The following is a 26,088-nucleotide window of genomic DNA, read 5'->3' as shown; positions in this document are numbered from 1 at the left end:
GGAAGTCACTTCATCATCCAAATCTCAAACCAACCCAGTACTCACTTGAGTTCAACATCATGTGTTTATTCACTCTTTTGGCTTCCAGTTCACTTCCATCCATAATCAGTCACCTCTGCTCCCTTAGGAGCTGTAGTAGCTTTTCCCTTTCTTCCCTCCACCTTGGGAAAGGATCATCTGAGTCTGGTTTTCTCCTGTCTAGTTCCAAAGCTGTAGGGAAGCAGAGGAAAGGACTGAAAATAACTGTCTTGGAATTTACATAAACTAAAGGAGAAGGGAGAAAAAAGGGCTTCCTTTGAGAACGTTGTGGAAGCTGCTCAAAGGAAGGGGAAGAAGTCCTAAGTGCTTTTTTCATGGCAAGCTCTAACTGGCAGCTCTTCCCCAGAAAGTGAGAAAGCAACCTCAGAGCTGACATTTAGGAGATTCTGAAATGCTTCTAATTACTGGGAGAACGTTTCCTAGCCAGGAAGACCTCCAGGAACAGGCAATCTGAAGAATTACCTTGATTACATTTAGGAGCACCTCTCTCTTAAAGTCATGGAGAGAAAGACTGAGCTTTATTTAATTTCCTTTGTATTCTTATGAAAATATAAAATGTTTTTTTAAACAAATCTTTGTATCTGATATAGATTATTTTTTTAATGCTGCTTTATTCCACAGGAGTTGTTTGTATCAGTTGTAGATAATAAGATGATCTGTACATTTTTATCATAGCAAGAAACATATCAAAAGTAATTGCAGTCAGTTACTGAGACCAAGCTGAACCACAATAATACACTTTTACACATTTTTAGGAAAAATAGCCTAACTTTAGACAATTTAAAGCGTTCCTGTCTGCTTGGTGTGACAGCTGCAAAAAGGATGAAAGAATAGAATATTGCATTATGATGGTATCTGCACAAATATAGAACAGAAAATAAGTAGTATTTCTGCAGGAAAGGATTATGTGTTATTGTGCATAATCAGAAGTTAAACAAGAGTAAAACATACCACACTATTGCCCAAAATCCCATACATGGTTATGTATATATTAAAAGAAAATTATCTGTTTGTGCAGAAGTTATGTGATATCAGTGGGAATCCAGCACTCAAGTTTTGACAGTACACTTTCAAGAAAGGTGGAGAGAGTTCAGAGGAAAGCAGCAAAAATTGTTAGTTTAAGAAAATTAGTTACAAGGAGAGATGTATAAAATTGTGGCTGGCTAATTGAAGGAAGTGGAAATCGACAGAGGAAGTGATAACATGCTGCAAAAATGAAGCAATAATCTGTTTTTCATATCTGGTGTATAAGCAAAAATATAATGGTTTAATTTATGGCAAAGTAGATTAAGGAGATATATAAGGGCAAAGTGCCTAGCAGAAAACATGGTAAAGTACTGGAAGGGATTTCCTGGAGCAGGTTTTGGAGTCTCCATTGGCAATATCTATGAACATGTTGGACGACAATTTCTTCTCCCAAATAATTTAAAGTCACCAACCAAACTAGCATAGGATATACAACACAAACAGCAACAAATTTTTAGAACTTTATAGCCATTATCCATTTTACTGAGTGAACTAAATTCCTGCCTCACCTACAGTCATGTAAACCAGAAGTAAATGTGGTAATTCATGGAATTAGAGTGATAATGTAATGCAAGTCAGATGAAAATTGGGACCAGTCTTCTTTTGGTGGTACAAATTGCAGTACGATCTTCAAATTTTGTATCACTATCACAATTCCAACATGAAAAGTGATCAAACATCAGCTATTAGTTTTCCATCAGGTCTTATGTGCACCTCCAAAAACTCTCTCATACCTGTGCACCAGCTGTCTTGGAGCAATTCTATTATTCTCCAGCACCAGTCCCAGAGACTTAATTTCAGTCCTTAGTCAACCAATCACATGGTTTCAAACTCCCCATAAGTTCAGGGTCCTAAAAGCCAAATTTAAGCCTACTAATGATTTCTTTTTCAATTATCATTGAAGCCTGACAGAAATAAACGAGATTAACAAAGATCTGTGGACCATATTTTGAAAACCACTTTTTTGAATCAAAGTGAAATAGATGACCATTCCTATTCACAGCTGAAACTAGAGAACAGGCAAGGACTGTTAGGTAAACTTTAAGTATATTCCTTTACTCCTGCTTTCTATTGGTAGATTTTTGAATTATTTTTCTCCTTAACACTAGTTTGATAGCTATGAAAAACTTACTTGACCTAAATCTTGTCTTATAATTTATTTGATATTTCATTTTGATAAACAGCAGAAAAAAATGGTAACCAATGTTACCACTTTAATATTTTTTGTAATTTAATTTAATTACATAAATTATAATAAGCTTCAGCCCTATGATAAGTTAAGTAATTTAACTTGTCACGTTTACTATGCTTTTTTTCTGAAAAGTAATAATAGCATCTTATAAAACACAGGATTTTGGATTTCTTTACACATATTCACCTCTGTTTTATTGCAATTTAAAAACTAGTAACCCTATTTTGGTTTATGAAGGAAAAAAAAAGTATAATGTTAACAGATGTCTGCCTTTTTTCTTTAAGTTCATAACTGACCTGGGCCAAGGGTTCTCCTAGGTGGGCTATACTCGGTCTGACAGCAACAGTTGAAGGTACCAGTTCCCCAGATGGCCTGTCTGAACCTCTGCTATGGGTCACATCCAAGGTAAAAGAGCAGCAGAGGGGAATCTGTGACACACTTTAGCTGCACCATTTCATATTCTGCTGCATTCACACAAACTGCCATGGAAATTGGGTGCTGAAGAGTAGTGTCAGACCTGGGGAAGAGTGAGGAGGAAGTGAACATCAGCCCCTGCCAGCTTTGCGAGGACAGCAGTAGAGTCTGGCAGTAGGGCCAGACAGCTGAGGTCATTCACATTTTCAACAAGCAGCTGTTTGCTTCAGGGTGCAGCGGTCACAGTCCTCAGATCCTACAGACACTCTGCCGGCAAGCGGCACACTATCAAGCTGCTGTTAACAGTTGACTTCTATCATATGTCCGAATATTAAGCCTGGTTTAGATAGAAATTATCTACACCAAAGCCAAGTAAACTGTAGGCAAACTTTAAACACAGTCAAGTCCTCAAACAGACTGCTTTAGAACCTTAAAGCAGATTGCTTGGGGAAAACAAACCTGTTTGATGGGGGAGAAGCATTGACCACAAAGCAGAAAAGCTGAAAGAAACAAAAAGACCTATTTATAGAAGTTGCCAACTAGTTCTTTTTTCCTTGAAATCACTTTCCTGGAATTTTTTGTATAATATTTTCATTTTACTGATGAGTGGGAGGAATTAGAACAAAGCAAGAAAAGCAGGCAGCCTGTTTTTTAAATGACTGTTTATATTTGTCCTTCTTGGACTCCTTTCCCAAAACATACCACAAAGAACATTCCTTCTCTTCTCCCAGTCATGTCTTTTTCTTTTCCTCTCTTTCACTTTTTCTAGTGCCTTCCATAAAGCTAGGATAGCATTTTGTGGAGATGAAAATCAGAAAAAGGAAGGAACTTACTGGTATACAGTTAGACAAGGACATGAAAAACCTGGTTTTAATTTCTACTTTTGCCACAGATTTTCTCTGACACATTTGTTGAGCCATTTAATTTCTCTTCCATGGCTTCCCATCTGTGGAAAGTGGATAATCATTCTGGTTTTGCAGAGAGGTTCTACTGAACAAAGCTACTTTCTGCTATGTATGGCTAATGACAATCAAAATAACATCCAAACTAGAAGAAATTTCCTCTTTTTTTTCTTTTTTTAAAATCCCCTCCCCCCAGCTTTTGGAGAAATTCACCTGCACTGACCTTCGTAAAGTAAGTATTACAGGAAGATAAACTCTTCCTGTCACATGTTCAAGTACAATTGTCACTGCTTATCACCACTTGGAGCCACACTGGGTTCCCTTGCTTCATAAGGGCACTATTGAATTTATAAATTTGCTAGGCCAAAATTTTATCACTGAATAGGATGTATTTAGTGGTTCTTTCAAAAAAATAGTGACGATGTACATCCCACAGATACAGCCAAATGTTTGATTGGTAAGAACTACATGTTGCCTTCCTAGCTATATATGAATGAATGTTCCAGCCCTCTTTATCATACACAGCACGGGGTAAGGAAGCTTAAAGACCAGGAATAACTCCAGATATAAAGAAACCTGACAGCAAGGAAGACCGTAATTTCATTTGCTTGTTTAGAAAGGAGTCTGGGAGACTGGCAAGGACAGATTAAAGTTAAAATTTAACAGTAAATTAACATGAAACTCCAGAATCAAACGCCAACTTGGGCATGTATTAAGAAATATGTTAGACTGGATTATGTAGCACCTAAAGATATCAAAAAGAAGATTCAACCCAAACAGAGAATTCACATTTGAATCCACCGGCCCAGCTGAATAGGCTGTGAAAGTGGGATGTGGAAAGCCAGAATGAAAAACAGTTGATACTTTTTCCCAGATGTGTCACAGGGCTCATTTAGATATTACATCACTGTTGCTTCTCAAAGTCTTTTGCAATTAGCATTTGGATTCCTATAGGAACTATGGCAAATGTATTGTCTAACTACACATTTACTTACAGACACCGAACTACTCAAATTATACTTTTAATTTTCTTTTTGCACTATATATGTATATATAAAAATCATTATAAATGTATTTATATGGAGCCTTGGGAGAGCTTACTAAAATAAATAATTCTTCCCTGTATCCAGAACTATAATTACATCAAAATGGTTTTATAAGACCTTTAAGAAATTTGTCAAAAGTCCACATTCTATTTTTTCTCAAATTAAATTTGCTTTTTCCCACCATGTCACTAGAAAGCAATGTTACACCAAACAGACTGATGTAATGTCATGTATGACTGAACTATAACAACATTCAGCTAGCCTGATGTAGATGGAGAAGGCAAATTTAACACATTTCCATTGTCTGGGTTTTGTGTCCTAACTTAATATCAGCATTAAAAATACACTGTGAATGTGATAAGAACTTTAGGAAAATTAAGAGTGCTTATACTGAGACAGTCTGTGTGATTCTTTTTCACCTTTTTTACTTGTCTGCCTTTGATGTGGCATTCCGTACACCTATTTAGTTAACTCAACCTTGTTAAGGCCAAAAAGCAGCATGACTTAAATTAATTTCTCAGGTAGTAAATTTTCTTATGTGTCACATTTTATATTTTTCTAGACACAGTTATGCTATTAAGAAATTACATTGTATATGTATAATGGGGAAAAAAAACAGAGTTGCTGATGTCCAGCCTCCTTTCTCCCATTTTATTTTTATAGAGAGACAACTATTTTTCAGCCACTGTTGATGAGAATGTCTCTGAAACATTTAGTAGTTGAAGATATTGATTCAATGCAAGGCTACAAATTCATAGCTGTAGAAAACAATTATCATTTTACAGAGCAGTGAACAAAACAAATATATGTTGCTTCTTTATGTATAATTTTACATTCTTAAAGGTTTGGCTTATAACCTCTAAATTAGACTCTTCTTTAGAGCCCAGCTACTCAGGGTGTGCCATGCCTGAGGATCGGTAGTCCAGTCTTGTAATACAATTTAATGGTACTTTTGCATTTAAGAGATCTTCTCTTTCTGTTTTTCTTCCCTTCCCTCACAAGCAAAAAGTAAACAAAAAATCCTGTGAAACTACTGAAGTCAGAGCCTTCTATCCACCAATGCCAATAAAGACATCTCTCAATGGTCTTCAGTTTGCATCTGCCAAAAGGAGGGCTTTTAAATGCACATAACTTTGGCATTTGGAAGACCTGCTGGTTAGTGCTAGGTTACCTGGCCTCTATTTCCTTCATATCTTAAACTCTGTGACAAGTATGTATTGCTATAGTTAGGTCATCTTTTAAATCAAAGAAAGCAGACGATTCTAGTCATACTGCACTTAACACTAGTCCTTCTACTTTTTCATTGGCCCACATGAAGGGCTGGAGTATTTGTGCAGATGAACACTTGGCCTACAGAGTTAAGAAATCACTGTTTCTTATCTGAGAAAAAGAAGATGGCTGTAACTCTCCTAAACAGTTGCAATCTGAAGAAAAATAATGTTGATTAATCCCCAAGATAAAGAGATCACTGACTGTGTAAATTTGAACATGTAATGAAACTGAGCAGCAATAACAATAACAGTAATAACAACGAACAGAGCAAGATATGTACCGACACAGCAGTGAGAGCAGAGAGATCGCACAGCACACATGTTCACAGATTCTCCCGAGCTCCCGCGCTTTGGCGCCCGGAGGTGACATCAGCATGGTATTGAATAACCCGGCTAGAGCTTCCCCCCACTGCTGGGGAAACTTAACCCTATCCTAGCTAAACCAGGACAAGGTCAAATGACATTTTTCTGTTCCTGAAGCCAAGTTTTTCAAGAATAGCTTTACAGAAAGTAAAATTTTGTTTCTGAAGAAAACTTTCACGTAAACATTAATTTTTGACAAGTATTTTTAAGGAAAAATCTCATTTTTCCTAAAATATTAAAAATGTATATAGTTTGGATGAAAGGATAGAATTCCATTTTACAGAGAAAAAATTAAATTACTACAAATTGAAAGTTTTGATGGAAATTTTTCAATTCATTCATACTCATAAATGGACAAATGTCCATTAAGGTTGTTGTTGAGTGCTTTCTGCTTCTCTAAATGTCATAAAACATTGGTTTATACAAATTACTGTGAAAGAAGTGTTGGTAATATTATCGAGTGCAGGTTTTTGTGTGAATGGATGATTGTCATGTTTATATTCGGGAGTCACTCATTGGCGATAACAGGCACCATATTAGATATTTATTTCCCATCAAATGTAATTCCAGAAAAAGGGATTAAAATGACAGTATATTTATCTGTGCAAAAGAGATGGTGCTCAGTTCATACAGTCAGAGTTTTACTGTTTACACTTATTCTACACATACAAATCAATAAACTTGAAATCAGCAGGAACCATCTTTTTCTATCAATCAAGTTTATATCAAGAGATACGAGGAAGTTTATTCTCTGAAATAACATTGGCTGTACTTTATCTAGTAATTAATTTTCTTTTTGTTAATATTAATTCCAAATGAAATGTGACTTTTACAGAGTTTTTATGTTGTTAACTCGTAGGTTTTTTATAGCAATATAAGCACAAATAGCTTTCAGCCCAGCCAGGTTTTCCTCCTTTGTGTCTTTGAACATTTGAATTCTCCTAGATACATATAGTATTCTTTTTAATTTTAATTTTATTTACTCTTTTTAACTAATTTTGAATTGTTTCCAACTAGTCAAGAATGCATTTACTATCTGTCACGTCGGTCACTGTTCTTGAGATCACCTCTTCTAGCATATTGATATCTATAAAATTCTGAAAAATAACCTTCAGTCCATCATTCAAACTGTTAACAAAAATATTAGACAGAGTTGGGTTCAGGACAGAACATTGCCCACACATATCATACTTCCCTAGTTTGTTTATGGCATGTATTTTCAAACCAAATGAGTGGGTAGGTCATTGAAAAATCCAGCTTTCAATATTGAACCACTACTCAAACTTGACGCTGCAGTAAGCCACCATATAGCCTAACACTGTCTACGCATACACCATCATGCCTTGACAACATCTCTCCTTCTCTCGTACTTTCCTACTCAACATTACCTGCTGCCTCCTGGATCTTCACTGTAACATTTAGGCCACTATCCATAGCAATACTGATTACTGTAGGTGGATGCAGGAGCCTTCTGCATAGCTGCTGACTGTCATTGACAATTTCATCCAGAAGCACGCACTATGGTTGGGCAGTACATCTGTCCCAGATGCAGCTTAACTTCTGGACAAGGAATCTGAACTCTGTAATTAGCTCACTGTGTATCCATATTACATACTAAGGTAGGCACACTCCACATTGCAGCAGCTGTAGAGATCACACAGCATATGATAATTCTTAGCCACTGCTGGGCAAAAGTAGTGAGCCCTTTGACCCAGTTTTGTGTAGGTCTGATGTATTAGAATGGGTAAGTAAAAGATCAGTGTGTTATTGATGTTGCAGCATATCACATCTACATGTCTTTCACTCATAGAGCTAGTTAATCTGCAAAAAAAAAAAAAAAAAAAAAAAAAGAATATAGGTTGATTTGACCTGATTCGCTCTTTACTATCTTAGGTATGCTTCATCATTTCTTTTGGATAATTTTAAGTTGCTCATTTAACGGTTTGTTCTAGTATCTTTTATCAAAGTGAGTCTGCCTGAGTTATTAGTCCCTGGTTTCTTTTAATTCTTTCTCACTTTTATGAGTTATCTGTGACCACATTAATCCTCTGCTAGCCCACAAAGGTAATTACAGAGGTTTCCAAATTACACTGACTTGTTTAAGCATGCTCCAGAAGTTCACTCTGGGAAGTGTTAGAGGTCTATATAACTGTATCTTTTTAATGTGCAAAGACAAAAGAAAAAATAAAACAAAGACAAAAGAAAAAACAAAACAAACCTGAAAGAATGGACCACATCTAACTTCTGTACATCATCCATTATTTTATTTTATTTCCTACTGATTAATGGGTCTATATATATGTTTTGTTTACAAGTGAAGTTACAGAACCTTTGTTTGTTGCCTTTTCTGGCCCTTTCTAATGAAATTCACTGTCTTTTTCTTTTCTCATTTTGATTTTGCTATTTCTTCACACTCATCATTAGTCATTTTTTAAAAAAATAATTCACATTTTGAGGTCCATAATAAAAGCTTTCTAACAGCATACATCATATCCTTTCTCGGCATTATAATAGTTTGCCATTATGATTTTCCAGTGATGGATGGTGTTGGAGAGCAGTGAGAAGTAGCTGCAGTGGGGGTGTCGGGGTGTGGTGGGGACAGAATCACAGAATAGTTTCAGTTGTAAGGGACCTCTGGAGGTCATTGTGTCCAACCGCCTTGCTCAAGCAGGACCAGATGACATGTAAATATCTCCCAGGATTTTTAACCTCCCTGGGCAACATGTGCCAGTGCTTGGTGAGCCTGTCAGAAAAAAACCCCAGCTGTTTCCTTATTTCAGATGGAACCTCATGTATTTTAGTTTGTGTCCATTGCCTCTGGTCCTGTCACTGGGCATGACTAAAACAACAACACAGCCGGTAGGATCAGTGAGATGAACATGAGCTGGAGCTAGTGACCAGGTCCAACCAAGAGGATAGGTTGTAAGCCAATATCATGGTGATAAGGCATGTCCTAGGCCAAGCCAGGAAATCAACCCATAGATCAGGCTTAAGATCAGGTCAAGTGATCACCAGACAGGTCCATAGTGACAAACAGGACTGAGGTAAAGCCAGGAGTCCTATCCATTGATTGAGATCTGGATCAAGAGGCACCTTATTTAACAGGGGCATGTTTGGGCTGGAGACCAGTAGTCCTGGTCTCAGTCCTAGTCCCAGCCTCCAGACATAACCCAAACATGGATTGAAGGCCTCAGGCTGAGTTTAAATAGAGCTTCTGGGCCTGTGAATGTGGATGGAGGCCCAAGGTGAGACTGATCAGGGCCATGAAGGCTTATTAGTGTGCTCAGAGGCCTGACAGATGCCACTCTTCATCCCCCTAACCCTTATATTATCTTTTCCAGTTGTTGATACTCTGAAGTTGCTCTTGTTCTTTCCTTAACTAGGGTAGCAAAGTTGTTTGTTTTATCATTATTTAGATAATTACTAACCAAATTACTTTCCATGATGAACTTTTTCTAACCTCTTACTGTCATAAACACCTGAAAAAAATGCTAGCAAAATTCAGAAATGTGCAGTTTCCCAAATAACTACCTGCTGACCATCAGACAAACCCAGAAGACCTTCACTTACCATCCAATCAATGACTGCAGATTACTGTGCACAGGTCTGCAGCTGTTTGTCACACGGAGATCTCATTAATATGTATTAAAATCAATCATGTGCACCATACCAAGACTATTACATGGTAAGGGAAGTTATAGGTGCCTGCTGCCCCCAGCAACTGGGTAGTCTGTGGATTCCCCCTGCTCAAATGCTGGATCCTAGCCTAGAGACCTGGGGGTCTCTTCCCCAAGCTGATGGATGTGCCTGCTGCTTTCGCACTTGCAGCGAAACTGAGCATGTGTCCTGGAGACACACAGGACACTGGCATGTCTGGTCACACAGACTGCCTCAGACAAGGCCTTCAACACCATCTACATACAGGACCCACAAAAAAAAAAAAAAAAAGCACAGACGTCCATATCCCTTTTCTCCTTTTTGGCTGGTCACTAGTGCAGGCACACACACAACACCCTCTAGGATTACCAGCACACACATATTTGCAGATCCCTGAAGTATTGATGTGCTCCCTCTGTTTGCCCAGTACCTCTGCTTGGATCCTGGCCATCTTACCTGCCCCACAGCTCCCCTACTCATGACTAGTTCAGCTTGGTGATCACTAACAAATATGCAGCACTCACACAGTTGTTCCACAGGCATCCTATGCTTACAGGTCCCCCCAGATACCGGCATGGCCCCTCTGCCCACCCAATACCTCAGCCCGAACCCAGGGCCTCTGACACACTGGCTCACCCAGCTTGAAGTTTGCCAGCAAACATACACACATACCCCATGATCACCTGGTTTGGGGAAGATACAGATACTTGGTCCACCCCCATCAGCCAGCACAAGGTACTTGGGCTGTGACCCATGGTCCCACTCTAGCTGCTAGCACTGAGCCCTGCATTTGCCTCACTCAGCCCGGTCCCCCAAGTAGCTGGACACACACCATTCCTGCCCCAGTTGCTGTAAATTAAAGACCCCCTCTTGCTCCAGTAGCTGATACCACAGCCCTGGGGCACCTACACCCCACTCTGACTGTAGTAGCTGGCACCAATCCCACTCATGTTTTTACCCCCTGTAGCTGGCACTCAGGATGCAAAGCCCGTAGGACTCACAAGGACAATCCAGAGAGTGATGGTCCCTTTAACTACTGCTACTGAGACCCTCGGCATTAGTTGGTGGCATCAAAGGCCTAGGGATGCTCACATCCCTGGTCTGACTCCAGTCAGACACACATTCACTTATGCCTGTATGCCATTTTCTGACACAGAAACATAGTAAATAATTTAATAAGAAGATAAGACAGACTGTGGTGATTACCTTCAGGACTTGATCAAAAAGTGTACTGACCGGCCACCATTTGCATGTGTCCAGCCCTTTTTATACCCCTTTATGTCTATCACAGAATAGTGGAGGCTGGAAGGGACCTCTGGAGGTCATCTGGTTCAACATCCCTGCTCAACCATGTAGAGCTGTTTGCCCAGGACGATGTCCAGACAGCTTTTGGATATCTTCAAAGACTCCACAACCTCCCTGGGCAACCTGTTCTAGTGCTTGATCAAGCTCACAGTAAAAAAGTGTATCCTTATTGCCCCCTTTGTTCTTTACCATTCCCCTTCCCTTAAACATTGCTTCATAAATTTTGCATAGTCCCACATATTTCCCCTCTAATGTCCCAAATCCTCATGTTTCTCATGTTTCCCCTCTCTTATCAGCTAGAAAATCCAGGTGGCCTTCTCCAAAGATGTACCTGGAGTTTCTCAACAGCCAATTAGTCAATGAGTGGAGACTTCTGGTCTTGGGCATTGTCTCCGTTATCCCCTGTACACCAGACTTGTGTTTCTGTGTGTTCTTGTTTATGACTTTCCCCTTTACTTATTATCCCCTTTGTACTGCAAAAGTCCTTGACTGGATAACCTTAATAAAGGAGATTCTCTCAACTTCCACATATCCTTACATTACTAACCACTACAACCCTTATTGGCGTTAAACACATTGCAACACCTGCAGTTATCTGCAGGGGCAGAACTCTGAAATTATTTCAATTTTCAGATCTGTGCTGACTGTGATATGCCCTCTCCTGTGTCAATGTGCAGCCAGCGTTCACAAACAGGCCCCAAGCTGTGTGGACAAGTATAAAGTGATGATGATGATCACGATCTACATCACTGAAGAATGTACTCTCCTGACAAAAGGGTATTTTTTGGCTTCAAGAATGACTTTTTTTAGTATTGTTCATATTCCAGTCCTTTCCTAAAGTTATTCTAGGCATTATGATGTATATGAATAGAACTTTTTTGTAATGTTTTGAATTTTAGCTCAAGGCAGGCTTCTACCAAGAAGACAGCTCACCTGAGAGAATCATTTCACTTATTTCCTTATCTAGGAAAGACTTCTCCGACCAGAACCATCATTTAATTTTTCCTAGAGTAATCCTGTCTATCTTTCATGGTTAGTGCAAGCCATATCTTCTGCAAGTAATGGAAAGAACTTCTACTGTCAAACCCCTATTTGGATAGAGGTCAGGCCTCCTGGTGTGTATAAGAAAAGGGAGAGCTAAGTAATCCACATAATGTAGGTACTTTCCTTCCACTCATCTTCCTCCAAATAAACCCAACAGTAACCAAGCAGATCCTCCTCTCCTTCTGTCAGTGAACTTATGTTGCTACTCACCTTCTTAACGGTCTTAGTTTCTCCAGCCATGTGTTACATGGCGTGGTGGACAATTCAAAATTTCTGCACACTTCAGTTTACTCTTTTTCCTAAGGTATTGCACTTGCAGTCACAGAAAGACAAAAGGCAGAGGGGAAGATCCAGACCATGCAACCATTAAATATTGTATTGTAGTAAACTAGTATAAACAATAACAAGACTACTAAAATTTCTGCATACATATTTCTCAATTACAATAACATATGTTATTTTATGATGCTGTTCTAATTACACCCTTTGTCTTTCCATGTTAATACTATCACAAGTATTTTTAAAATTTTCTATCTTATACATGTGAAATAACTTGAGATCTTTCATGATAAAAGTCATTATTTAGGTTGCTTTTATTATTTACTTATTACTTACTACCCATATCTTCTTGGAGTCCACCAGCCAGCAGTGTGACAGATCTACTACTTGCATAGGACAATCAGAAGATGCGACCATGTCCTTACCCCTACCCTTCCAAATGCAGATTAAGAAAATTAAAGGGAAGGAACTGTGTCTGCATGACTCTGAGTTGTAGTTCCTCACACTGTCGTGAGGTTTATGTAAGCTGTATTATATAAAGTAACCCTAATACATACTATCAAGTTAGAATTATAGGAAAATTTGTTCCCTCTATGGAAACCAAGAAAATCAGTTCTTGCTGATTTTTATGTGATCAAGATTTTATCCCAGAAATATTAAAAAGATATTTAGACTAAGCAATATGTCTTGGACAACATATCTGAAGAAGGATAAACTTTTGGAACAGAATTTCTTAATTTAAAAAAGCTTATAGCAGTCTTAAATAATTGCTAATCTCTGCATTCTTAGCATTGTGCAGCATGTTAAGATTGCTGACAGTTGGGAAAATTGGGGAAACATGAACAGTTTATCTTTCTTACATTTAATCTTCTCACCCTAACCCAAGACAGAAACATCAAAAAAACTCAAATTTAAGGCAAAAGACATGCACTGCAAGAAGATGTGAATAGAAAACATAGTAAGTGTAGGTCCTGAAATGTCTCAAGCCATCATATTTTAAAACTTCACACATCTCTAATGATCAGTAACTAGCAAAGCAGAATTCATATTTGCCTTCAGAAAACAGATTTTAAATAGGTTCAGAATAAGAACTGACAGAAACCTGTTTCAGACTTGTCTAAATGAGATTATACATAAACCTAGTTAGTTTGAATTCCCTAGCTTAATCCACTTCTGGGTGGAGTCAAGTATATGGCTATAATAGATTTGTTAAACTTTCAACACTCACAATGTGTCAGTTCACAAATTCCATAGCCTGAAGTCATGTCTGGAGAGAAGGTTTAATCCTTTGTTTTAATGTAGTATCAAGTCAGGAGGAGTCAACAGTCCTCCCATCTCATTTAATTCAAGTTTATATATGCAACTTGTATAAATATATATATTTCACTGAACAACTTCCATTGTATTTTAGGGTATTCCCTACACAGATGATTTTAAATAAAAGACCAAGAATGTGGGTGGTTCCCAATATTCCAAAGGTGATGAAAACCAGAAAAGAAATGTGTTAATATGAAGTGCGTGACACACTATTCAGTACTTTGGTGTGTCTTGTTCCTAACACAATCAATTTATCAATCTATTAACGTATCTGTCTATTGTAGTTCATTCTCTCTACAACTCTATTTGCAGGCCCACTGATCCAAATCCAATTAGACTGAAGTATATTAATTATTTACTGGTTTGTGGGGGGCAATTTTTTTTATTTGTCATGGAAGCTACTTGGAAATAAATGCACAGTAGTAAATTACAATGATTAGCAAACTTACGAATAAAAAAGCATAATTTGAGGCCTTATTCTAATAATAATTTTCCAAAGTTATACACTAACCATTGTTCCTTGGTTTTCTTCTGTTTGAAAACACCTACAGACTGTTGAGCACATCCAACTTTAAGAATCCCAGTGTAATCTATAAATAACCATTGTAACTAAGCATGCTATTTTAAGCATAGGAAGCATTAAATTGTTCTGCATATAGTGCAGATTAGAAGTAAAATGAGCTGGTCAGTGTGAAGGCAGGGCACTGTTACACAGATAAGAAAAATGTAGTTTTATGAATCATAAGAACAAAAAGACTAGGCTAAGCCTCAATATCATCCCAGATACTGGATTTTCATGAATTAGAACACATCCAAAACTCCTTCAAATTTAGATGTCAAAATGTTTTTAAACCTCTACAACATAATGAATTACATAATGGGCTGGACCATCAGCTTCTGTAAATTGACAAAGCTTTGTTGGAGACAATGTTTTTAAGAACAAGTCACATTAGAAACTTGATAAGAATCACAACTGATAGTTCTGTGAAAAAAAAGAAATTTGCACATACAAGTATACATGGCTTAATGTTCTAAAACTTGTTTATATATCCACTCCATATTTGTTAAATGGCATTTCAATGGATAGTTTGTAGCTATGGAAGACTGAGAAATTTTCAGTATGAGCATAAAAATCTCTAAAATGCATTGAATAGGCAGCTGAAGTCAAGCAGTGAATTTACCATGCTACTGAGAACAGTGTGTGAAATACAGGTTGTTTTATAAATACAGTGTTCTGTGATTTTCAGGAGAAAGTATAAATCAAACAGTGCAGTCAAAAAGTAGTTGTTAGGTGTGTCTAAAAAATATTTATCAGTTATAGGAGATACACATCTAAAACGGGTAAAGGCTGCATAGTAGCCAAGATTTCTATTATGCTGGAGCACTGATTCAGCATTCAACCAGGGGAATCCAAATAAGTTTTAACAGGTCTGTACAAGGTTAATAAATTAGCCTGTTTCTACACTGGAAGATGAAAGTGTGCAGGCTACATGAACACATGAACACTACCATAGAAATAGTCTCTCTTGTAGAATTGGTTCTCGAGTATAATTCCCACAGATCATAATTCCTACAGGCCCTAACTGTGCGGTAATATCAGAGTGTGGTTTTGTGTAACTAAGGGCTCCAGGGCTGACCCTTTCTTCTACATGCACTTCAGTAGTAATTGTAATACCAGTTTTTGTCCTACGCTTTCTTATCTGTACAATTTCTTAATGTGAATTTTAGTGCCAGCTCTTAATGGCTAGCGTCCAAATGTGCTGCAGGCCTCTCCACAACTGATCCCAGTTAACTCTATTAGTGAAACCTAGAGAAAGTAGTTGGATTAACCATGCTAACAAATTATCAACTGCCCAACAAGATAAAGATGTCATATAAAAGACATCTGAACAGATACGAGATAGTGACACACTTTACTTTTTAAAAAACTTAATTCTGTGTTCAATTTGTAACTGTTTTTAACTGAGATATAAAAGGAGATCTGATGACTAGGCACAGCAGTTATGTCCTATATAAGGACTATGTCTGGTTACTCATCCTCATGGCAAACAAATTTTAACTCAGTGAATGACCCCTCTGAAGTTGACCACACAATGCATAAGTAAGCATGAACAAGGGTATTCGTTTAGCCCTAGCAAAACAAAAAAGACAATTATTTCATTTTGATGAGTCAAGACTAGCTGCACTCAGAAATCAAAATTTCCACTGACACAAATGGAATTTTCCTTGATTAAAGAGGCAGGACCCGGTTAGATTAAAAATCAGTTTAGACCCCAGAGGGAACAAGCTGGAACCCTTCATTTCAGTGTCAGAGATTGTTCATCCTAAACATTTAAATATTTTCCAGGATTTGTAAATGTTTCATGAATAATATGGGACACCCAAATGCTTATGAACAATGAATAGCAAAAGTAACTTGTAAAACTATCCAGACTAGAATACTAATTTGGAAATATAACAGTAACTGGTTTTTAAGATTAATTAACCATTTCTGCTGGAAAAGTCAAGAGATGACTTTAATGAAGGTGCCAATCCCACAAACACTTAGCATACACTCAGCTTTACATGTGCACATTGTTATCTTCTTTCAAGTCCATAAGCTATATCCTACTCCCAGTATTTGTTATTGAGTGAACCCAAAATTTTAAGAGAAGCAGTTTTATGGAATTAGTTTTGGTTGTTCTTTTTTCCTTTTTCATGTACTTTCATGAACTGACATCATATTGAGCAACAACGAAAACATTTATACTTACAAATTAGACTACAAAGCCTTTGATTTTGCATAAAAAAATGGAAGGTTTTTCACAGAATCACAGAATCATCTAGGTTGGAAAAGACCTTGAAGATCATCCAGTCCAACCATGAACCTAACACTGGCAGCTCCCAACTACACCATATCCCTAAGTGCTATGTCAACCCGACTCTTAAACACCTCCAGGGATGGGGACTCCACCACCCCCCTGGGCAGCCCATTCTAATGCCTAACAACCCATTCTGTAAAGAAATGCTTCCTAATATCCAGCCTAAACCTTCCCTGGTGTAACTTGAGGCCATTCCCTCTTGTCCTATCGCTTGTTACTTGGTTAAAGAGACTCATCCCCAGCTCTCTGCAACCTCCTTTCAGGTAGTTGTAGAGGGCGATGAGGTCTCCCCTCAGCCTCCTCTTCTCCAGACTAAACAACCCCAGTTCCCTCAGCTGTTCCTCGTACGACATGTGCTCCAGACCCTTCACCAGCTTTGTTGCCCTTCTCTAGACACACTCGAGTAATTCAATGTCCTTTTTGTAGCGAGGGGCCCAAAAATGAACACAGGAATCGAGGTGCGGCCTCACCAGTGCCGAGTCCAGGGGTAAGATCCCTTCCCTGTCCCTGCTGGCCACGCTATTTCTGATGCAAACCAGGATGCCATTGGCCTTCTTGGCCACCTGGGCACACTGCTGGCTCATGTTCAGCCGGCTGTCAATCAACACCCCCAGGTCCCTCTCTGACTGGCAGCTCTCCAGCCACTCCTCCCCAAGCCTGTAGCGCTGCTGGGGATTGTTGTGGCCCAAGTGCAGCACCCGGCATTTTGCCTTATTGAAACTCACACAGTTGGCCTTAGCCCATCACTCCAGCCTGTCTGAATCCCTCTGCGGAGCCTCCCTACCCTCGAGCAGATCAACACTCCCACCCAACTTGGTGTCATCTGCAAACTTACTGAGGGTGCACTCGATCCCCTAGTCTAGATCATCAATAAAGATGTTAAACAGGAGTGGCCCCAAAACCGAGCCCTGGGGGACAGCACTTGTGACCAGCTGCCAACTGGATTTAACTCCATTCACCACAACTCTTTGGGCCCAGACATCCAGCCAGTTTTTTACCCAGCGAACCGTGTGCCCATCCAAGCCGCAAGCAGCCAGTTTCGCCAGGAGAATGCTGTGGGAAACGGTGTCAAAGGCCTTAGTGAAGTTAAGGTAGACAACATCCACAGCCTTTCCCTCATCCAATAAGCAGGTTGCCCTGTTGTAGAAGATCAGGTTTGTCAGGCAGGACCTGCCTTTCATAAACCCATGCTGACTGGGCCTGACCATCTGGTTGTCCATTATATGACTTTTAATGGCACTCGAGATGACCTGCTCCATGACCTTCCCTGGCACCGAGGCCAGACTGACAGGTCTATATTTTCCTGGATCCTCCTTTCTGCCTTTCTTGTAGATGGGTGTCACATTTGCCACCCTCCAGTCCAATGGGACCTCCCCAGTTAACCATGATTTCAGGTAAATCATGGAAAGCGGCTTGGCGAGCACATCTGCCAACTCTTTCAGCACCTAACTCATCCTTTGTTTTAAAGGTCTCATATGAAAGACATCACATACTGGATGATATTAATTTCAATTGTTTTAAGTGAACTACATTAGAGACTGAGCAAACCCTGAAGGGATTTAAATATGTGGTTCCAGAAACACTGTGTATTGAAAAACTGGTGTTCAAACTATGCAGGAAAGTAGACCACCATGTAGAATAGTTGGAGGGAACATATGACTAATTATATTTTCTACAATATTGGTACAAATATACATACCAGCAAAACACATAAATAAGAGTTACATAGAAACAGACTTTAATAAGGCTCAGTTTATAATCAGCATTATAGTCAGTGAAAATGAGATTCTTCTCCACTCCAGATCTAAAATAATTGAAATACAGAATATAAATATTTTTATTGTTTTTGAGAGAGAAGAGTAGACCCAATTGTTTTGCAGTGTTAATTTTGTGACATTTATTATCAATTTGCAATGCTGAAAGAAAAGTCTAGGATTATCAAAGTCTCTTTCTACCTGCTTGCCAAGCTGAAAATCTGTTCTTATGCCATCTGTCATCCAGCACATGTCTGTACTAAGAAAGTTACTTGACCACCAAGACCAGACCAACAAGACTAAAAATGTGCACTCTTCTAGGCAGATCACTAATAGAGTACTGGAACATTATAACAAGCATTTGAAACAGCAACAGATGAACTTAATAATAGCTGACCTATGAAGCAGTTCTTCAATAGTCTTGTTATCATGTTGACTGTGAAAAAAAGAAGACACACAGTTTGAAAAACATTTTTGCTTTCATTATTTCCAAATGCAGTAACAGTCCTCCACAGCACTGAGGAGGCCTTGCTAATGCCTCCTTTAGCTGTGATGTGAGAAGAGTCTCAGAAAAGGTGTCCCCCAGGTCTGCTCACAAGAAAGGTCCTGTTATAAATGTCTGTGCATCAGAAAGATGATACTACATTAGCTACAGAAAAGAATTAGCTTCACTGATTTTGTAGGAGCAGGAGAACATGATAACCATTAAGTTACCAGTTAGATGAAGAGTGGATAGAGTCACTGAGGGCAATCTTTGGAGATAGAGCTGAATGAAAGTTGCAGCCAAAAGGAAGGTTTTGAGAAAAATACAGAGTGAAATAAAAGGCTTCTACAAACTCAGTGAGGTACAAATAACTAAAACTGTACTGCACCGTAAGAGACTACTTAGTCACTTCCTTGTCAAGAGGAGGATCAGCTGTATATATGTTACCCTTGACATGAGTTTTCTTAGCCTATTGTTAAAGGTCTTCAATGACAGAGGCGCCACAGCCATTTCAAGCAATATATTCCTACTTTATCTTTACAAAACTACTTAACTGTCAAAACACCTCTTCTAATGGCTAATCTACATATTTTTGATTTTTTGCAACCTTTTATATTCCTTTTATTCAATGCTACCTTTCAGGTCATACTTCATACTTTATGTCTTCTGTTTTTTTCTGGTAGCATTTTCCTAATTTATCTCCGCTGGGTCCACATCTTCCTGGAAGTGCTACCACAGCTGGACTTTGAAATGCAGTGAAGGTCATCTGCCCTAAGTGTTATACACTTTTCCCTGTTGAATTGCATTGTATTTTCTCAGTTCCTCCAATATGAGTGAGTTTAATTTTAAGACTTTGTTTTCCTTGACTACCTCTGAAGTTCCTCCCATGAACAAGTATCAGATACAATTTCCATAAACTTACTCTCTAGTTTTCTGTCCAGCTATTAATTATTGAAGAGTGTGGACCCAGGGCAGACCCACGTGGATAGTAAACTGTTGTTAACTACTCACATATAGTTGTTCAACAATAATCTTTATATGTGCCTTACACAGGAATTTCATCGAGATTATATAGTTTTCTTATAACAATATCATTTAAAAGAAGGCAAAAAAACCCCTTAATAAAAGACAAGATACAGATTATCTCCTACTTTTCCTTCACCTACAAGCCTACCATTCCATTCAAGATGGAAATTAGGCTTGACATAATTTTGGCTGTGCATCTTCTTTGTTTTCTGCCAGGTAATGACAAAGAGTAAATTTGATTGCTTTTCCAATACTTTTTTCATGATTAGCATATATATTCCTATGGGTCTTTCACTTCATCACATGAATTTTAACTAAATTGTTTTTACTGGGAGAAAAAGGTCCCACTTCCAACACAGTTTAAAATTTTGGCTTGAATTTTAAGGAAAACATTCTCATTTCTTGATTCAAAATAACTTTTTGTTTAAAGTTTTGGGGTTTTTTTGTTGTGTCACACCCCCCACCCCCCATTAAGCAAGTAGTAATTAAGAGAAAGTATTTAAAAATTCACTCCTGCATCTGGAATATTTTTTTCTCAGGGCTGGACTACACTTTGTTTGACCAAAACTGTTTTTTGTAAATAGTTTTTCAGTTTATTGAAAAAGCACTAAATTTTGTTTCAGTTTTAAGTTATTTACAAAGTATTGCTTTAACTTGAGTAGAGTATTTTGATTTCTCTTTTGGTAAATCTAATATTCATTTTCATATTTCCTTTTTAAGAAAGGAAACTCAGACTACCTTTTCTTCTGATGTTAAACAAAAAAATGCAACTCTTCATTTTAGAGGCTTTATTTACAGTGAGTGTTTGATCCTAACGGTAGATGAACACTATCATGGTGTTAGTTTTACACTTTTTCTTATTATTTAATTTTTTTTCAATTTATTTTTTAAATTTTTTTTTAAATTGAGCATATAAACACATTCAATATGACAGAAACATCTCAATATGAATAATAAATTCAGTGGTACATGAGTCCTATTGGTCAATGCCCAGGCTGTCAATTATTCTGAGTCAAAACTTCATTTTAATCTAACCTATATTTATTAGCTAGTTTTGACATCTGACTCATTTGTTACTCTAAAACAGCAGAACTTATTATCCATATATATCTCAGTTCACTGATGCATTTTGTTTTGAAAAAGCCTGTCTAATTTTTCAGTCTTTTAGAAATTTTGATATCATTATGGACTTTAACTTAGTGTGACTGTGTAAGAATTGTTTAGAAATGGAAACGAAGATGAATGTCCTTTCCTACAAGAGTGTCTGTGATTTTGTAGACATAGACTCTTATTGGAATGACTGTTCATAATCATGAGTCATGCATGTCTTTTACCAATCTTTATTTTCTTTTAGAATGGTGAAGCTTACTACATTTTGACACACCTAGTCTCATTCTTGCATTATAAATAGTTCTGCAAAAAAAAAGAACTATGATAAAGAAAGCTTTCCAAAAGGAGCGTTCAAAGCCTTACTCAGCTTATACTCTATTGTGACTCAGGAAACTTCTAGACTCTCATATTGTTCATTGTAGACCTCCTAAACACAGTATTTTTCCATGTTGAAACGTGTTGCTTTGGGTACTGGTTACCAGAACTCAATTACTTTAGACAAATACAGGAATAAGTGTATTATTTAAAAAAATAAAAAATAAAATAAAATTACATGAATCTTGTCTTGTGGTAGATACAGATTTCCACAGCTGAACAGTTCCAAGAACAGGAATCAATTACTTAAGTTCAAGCTAAAATTCATAGCATTTTAAATCTTGCAGCAGACAATACATTTACCTCTTGAGTTAACTAAATCAGATCTTATTATCTTATGTACTTGTACAAATCATATATGAAAACTTAGAGGAAAAATACTAGGTGCAAATATAGACACTACTGGATTGTAAATACTGGTTTGAAGATATGACTGAGGCCATTAAATTCAATACAGTTAATCTAGGTAAACTCTATTATATGTTAAAAGAGAATATGAAGGAGGATAAGAAGTAGACATCTGTTAATTTTCAGTGTAGTCACAGGCGTCTGTTGTAATTAGTATGCCACAGATCATAGAATCATAGAACAGCCTAGGCTGGAAAAGATGTAGAAAGATCATCTAGTGCAACCTTTTGTGGAAAAGGGAGCCTAGATGAGGTTATCTATCACCCTGTCCAGCTGCATCTTGAAAACCTCCAGTGATGGGATCTCCACCACATCCCTGGAAAGGTTGTTCCAGTGGCTGATTGTTCTCACTGTAAAATATTTCTTTTTTATATCAAGATGAAAACTCTCCTGAGACAACTTGCACCTCTTGCCCCTTGTCCTCTTCATGTGGCTCCCTTGTGAAGAGAGAGCATCTGTCCTATTTGTAGATGCCCTTTATGTACTGGAAAACTGTGATAAGGTCCCCCCAAACCTTCTCCAGGGCAAAAAGACCTAACTCCTTCAGTTTTTCATCCAGCCCTTTGATCATCTTCATGGCCATCCTTTGGACTCATTCTAGTCTGGCTGTGTGTTTTTTGAACTGTGGAGACCAGAACTGGACACAGTACTCCAGGTGTGGCTTGACAAGCACTCTATAGAGTGGAATGACCACATCTCTATCTCTTCTAGTAATGCCCATGTGGATGCAGCCCAGGATCCAATTTGCCTTCATTGCTGCAGCCGTGCACTGCTGACTCAGCACTTGCTCAGTGCCCTGCTGCTTCAGCTTGTTGTCCGCCAGGAACCCTAGGTCCTTTTCAGAAAAGCTGCTGCCCAGCCACACAGATCCTAGCTTGTGTGGGGTTCTCAGTTGACTGTGAACCATTATTCTGTATATCTTTTTTAGTGTAAATATATTTGAGCTAGAAACACCAAAGGAGAAATTCAGACTAAGAAGGAAACAGCTATGACATTTCTTGGAGACTTGTGGCTGATATTTGAGGCTGACTTAACAACAGTGGGTTTAATCCCTCAGACTTCTTTTGAAAAGTATAACAGTAGCAGGTTGATATCTTTTGCTAGAACATTTCAATGTTTTTCAGAACTGTGAAAGTATGTACTGCTTTCTATGAGAAATTTCTATGTCAACTATTTGTCATTTTCATTAAACACTTCTAAATAAAACAAACACATTTCCTTAATCCATCTCTTTTTAAGCAAAATTATACATTTTGAGAAAATGATGATAAAATACCATTTGACGTGTTTGGAATGGAACTGTGAGTTTTTATGTTTATGAACTTCTGTTGAATGAAAACCCAGTGCCTACAAAATATTCCTCTGTTTTCCAAGCCAGCCAGTATAAAAGCTTTCCTTTAAGTGCATTTTGTTTTTTAAGAAAGGGGCTATAATCAAGGTTCAAGTACAGCCAACATAAAGCCATACTTTAATTCACCCATGTTCAAGTACAGGTAACACAAAGACATATTTTAATCCACACAGCTAATCACTGGGGGAAGTTGTGACCCTTCTGAGATTTTAGGATTTTTGCTTCTGATTTCTAAGGCCCAGGATTTAATCTATTCATATAAATACTCTCCACCTATGTAACATAAGTACTCTTCACCTACTCTAAATGTACATACTCTCTAAATATAAATACTGTAACAGAGAGATAGAATTGAAACTACCAGTGTGTGAATTGGCTATTAACCTTATTTTCATATTATAAAAGCAATTTCCAACCACTCAAATAATCAGCCTAGCAAATACATTGAGCTGTTCCACGTGAGAAGCCGTATTTAATCAATCAAGTATAAGTATAGACACCTTGTTTGGTAAGACAGGCTTGATTTGCAGCAGATCTTGAGAAACCTATTCGAATATGCAGTACAATCAACTTCCTATCCACAAGCTGGGCAACATCAAACATGCAAATATTAACATAAGAAACAACGATTCAATTTAAGCATCAGGCACCTGAACTTATAATATAAACTCTGTATGTGGGAGTATTTACATGTAGCAAGTTGTGAGTTGAAACTGAATTACTTATGGACAGTTTTTACAAATTCTTTACTGTGTGATAAGATCACATTTAAGTATTTTCTTAAAATTAAATTGTCTGTGATGAAAAGATGCAAATAACAAAGATCAACAAATTAGCTCATTGTGTAATGTTAAAGTATTTACTGAGTGGGTGTTTAATACACACACATTAATCAAAGTTTCCCTCCAGGGTCTGTAAATATAAATTAGAAAAACAAAACAAAAAAATTGCTGGCAACTCGCCAAAGGCAAAATTCCTATTTTCTTGCTACCTACTCCTCCCATACAATAATGGAGAAAGCGTATTAGCAACAGCAATACATCAGGTCAGTAGAGCAGTTTCAGCACTGATTACTTAGATGAGATGAGGATTGTAGAAGCAGTGAGTAACTTCAGCAGATAGATAAGAAGTAAATGAAGTATGCTTCTAACAAATCTTTGAGAATTTATGAGCATTCAGAGATTAAGCTTCACAATATCTCTGTATGCTAGCTAAATCTTTTACTTCACAGCAATAGAAACTTAATGGAATAAAACCTAGACCATGTAATGCACTAAAATACAAAGTCTTTCCCATCAAAAAGGAAGATGAAGTCAAACTGACAAAACTCTACCATAAGAAGTTATGATCTGAGGAAAACCTTTGCAATAACAGTCTTTTTTCTAGCTCCCTTTCTCACACTCCTGATTCACAGGTTTTAACAAAACCTTTTCCTTTCAAGTAGAAAGTTAATCTCTTTTATGTCAGTCATACTCATCACCAAATTTACTATTTGCTGTTTTTTGTTTGGGGGAGCAAAAGACACACATTCTATGGGAGTTTTAGAGATTCCTGTAAAAGCCAGCTTTTATTTCTCAGCTGCTGGAATATGTTCAAATTTAAAAGTCATTTAGGCTCGTTTTTGTATCATTAAAGATATTGTGTGTTGGAAAAATTTGATTTGATGATCCTTATAGGTCCCTTCCAACTTGAGATATTCTATGATTCTGTGAATGAGAAGTCTGCACTTAGTTGTCTTAGGTACTGGCAAGACAAACAAAACATTAGTCAGAAGCTGGATACATTTCTAAAGTTCTTACATACTGCCATGGGTTTGATGAGGGGGATTTTTGGATTACGGTATAACAGAAGGGTAAAAAACACACAAAGTACTGTCCATACAACAAAACAGAAAAGTCAATCAATACTGCTGACTGGGGCTTGCAGACATGAAGACAGTGAACAAACTGAATAATGGAGGATAAAACAAGATGTAGGATTTGGGTTTGGGGTTTTTTTGTTGTTTTGTTGTGACTGTTGCATGTGCATGAATAGTACTATCACCTTTTTATTTTATTTTTTATTATAACCCTTGTTGTTTGTGACAATTTACAAACAACTTGGAATCTGTATGACCATAAAATCTTTAATGTTAATCAATTGTAGGTTTATTACTACTTCCTAATCCATGTAATGCACACTAAGCAATTATGAATGATTTCACAACATTTCAGAGTCTGCAGGAGAAAGACAATTTATTTTTGTGCAAAGGTAGAAAAATATATATCACTGCTTTTCTGAGTGATCTGAGTGCTGGATAATAGGCAGAAGGCTGAAGTAACCTGTCTGGGATTGATGAATGGGTTCCTAAACATTCTGCAGTAGTAGTTTCAAATTGAAGTAAAAAAAGAGAGAGGTTTAAAGAAGTCACTCCTTTCTTTCTGCCCTGCTCCTACAAATTTTATGCAGTGTAATGCTCTACTTTGTGAGAAGTATGCAGTTTCTTCTTTTCTGGAAAACCGTGTCTGTGCATTTCTGCCATCTTGGACATACATAGTAAATCTAGTGTTTCCCAGTTACATCAAACCTACTTCATAGTGAGGAAGATGTAGTTTTCACCTAAGTGAAATGAAGGCTACATTGCCACAACCATTGCATAGGCATCTATGGCATGAATTGCTCCCTTACTGCATCAGTCAAACACTGTATTTATATGTTACTTGTTCCTGCTCATTCTAAAGCAAAGGAGAGTGCACATTTGTACTTGGCCATTGTAGAAAACTAAATACTTTCTGGCCCAATGATGCTTTACTGTTTTACTTATAATTTTCTTAGAGAGTATATAAAAATAAAGTCTTTTGATTTGGGGACACAGGAAACATCTT

The sequence above is a fragment of the Strix uralensis genome, chromosome 1, assembly GCF_047716275.1.
Source record: "Strix uralensis isolate ZFMK-TIS-50842 chromosome 1, bStrUra1, whole genome shotgun sequence".
Taxonomy (NCBI): domain Eukaryota; kingdom Metazoa; phylum Chordata; class Aves; order Strigiformes; family Strigidae; genus Strix; species Strix uralensis.
Note: the sequence above shows the minus strand (reverse complement) of the source record.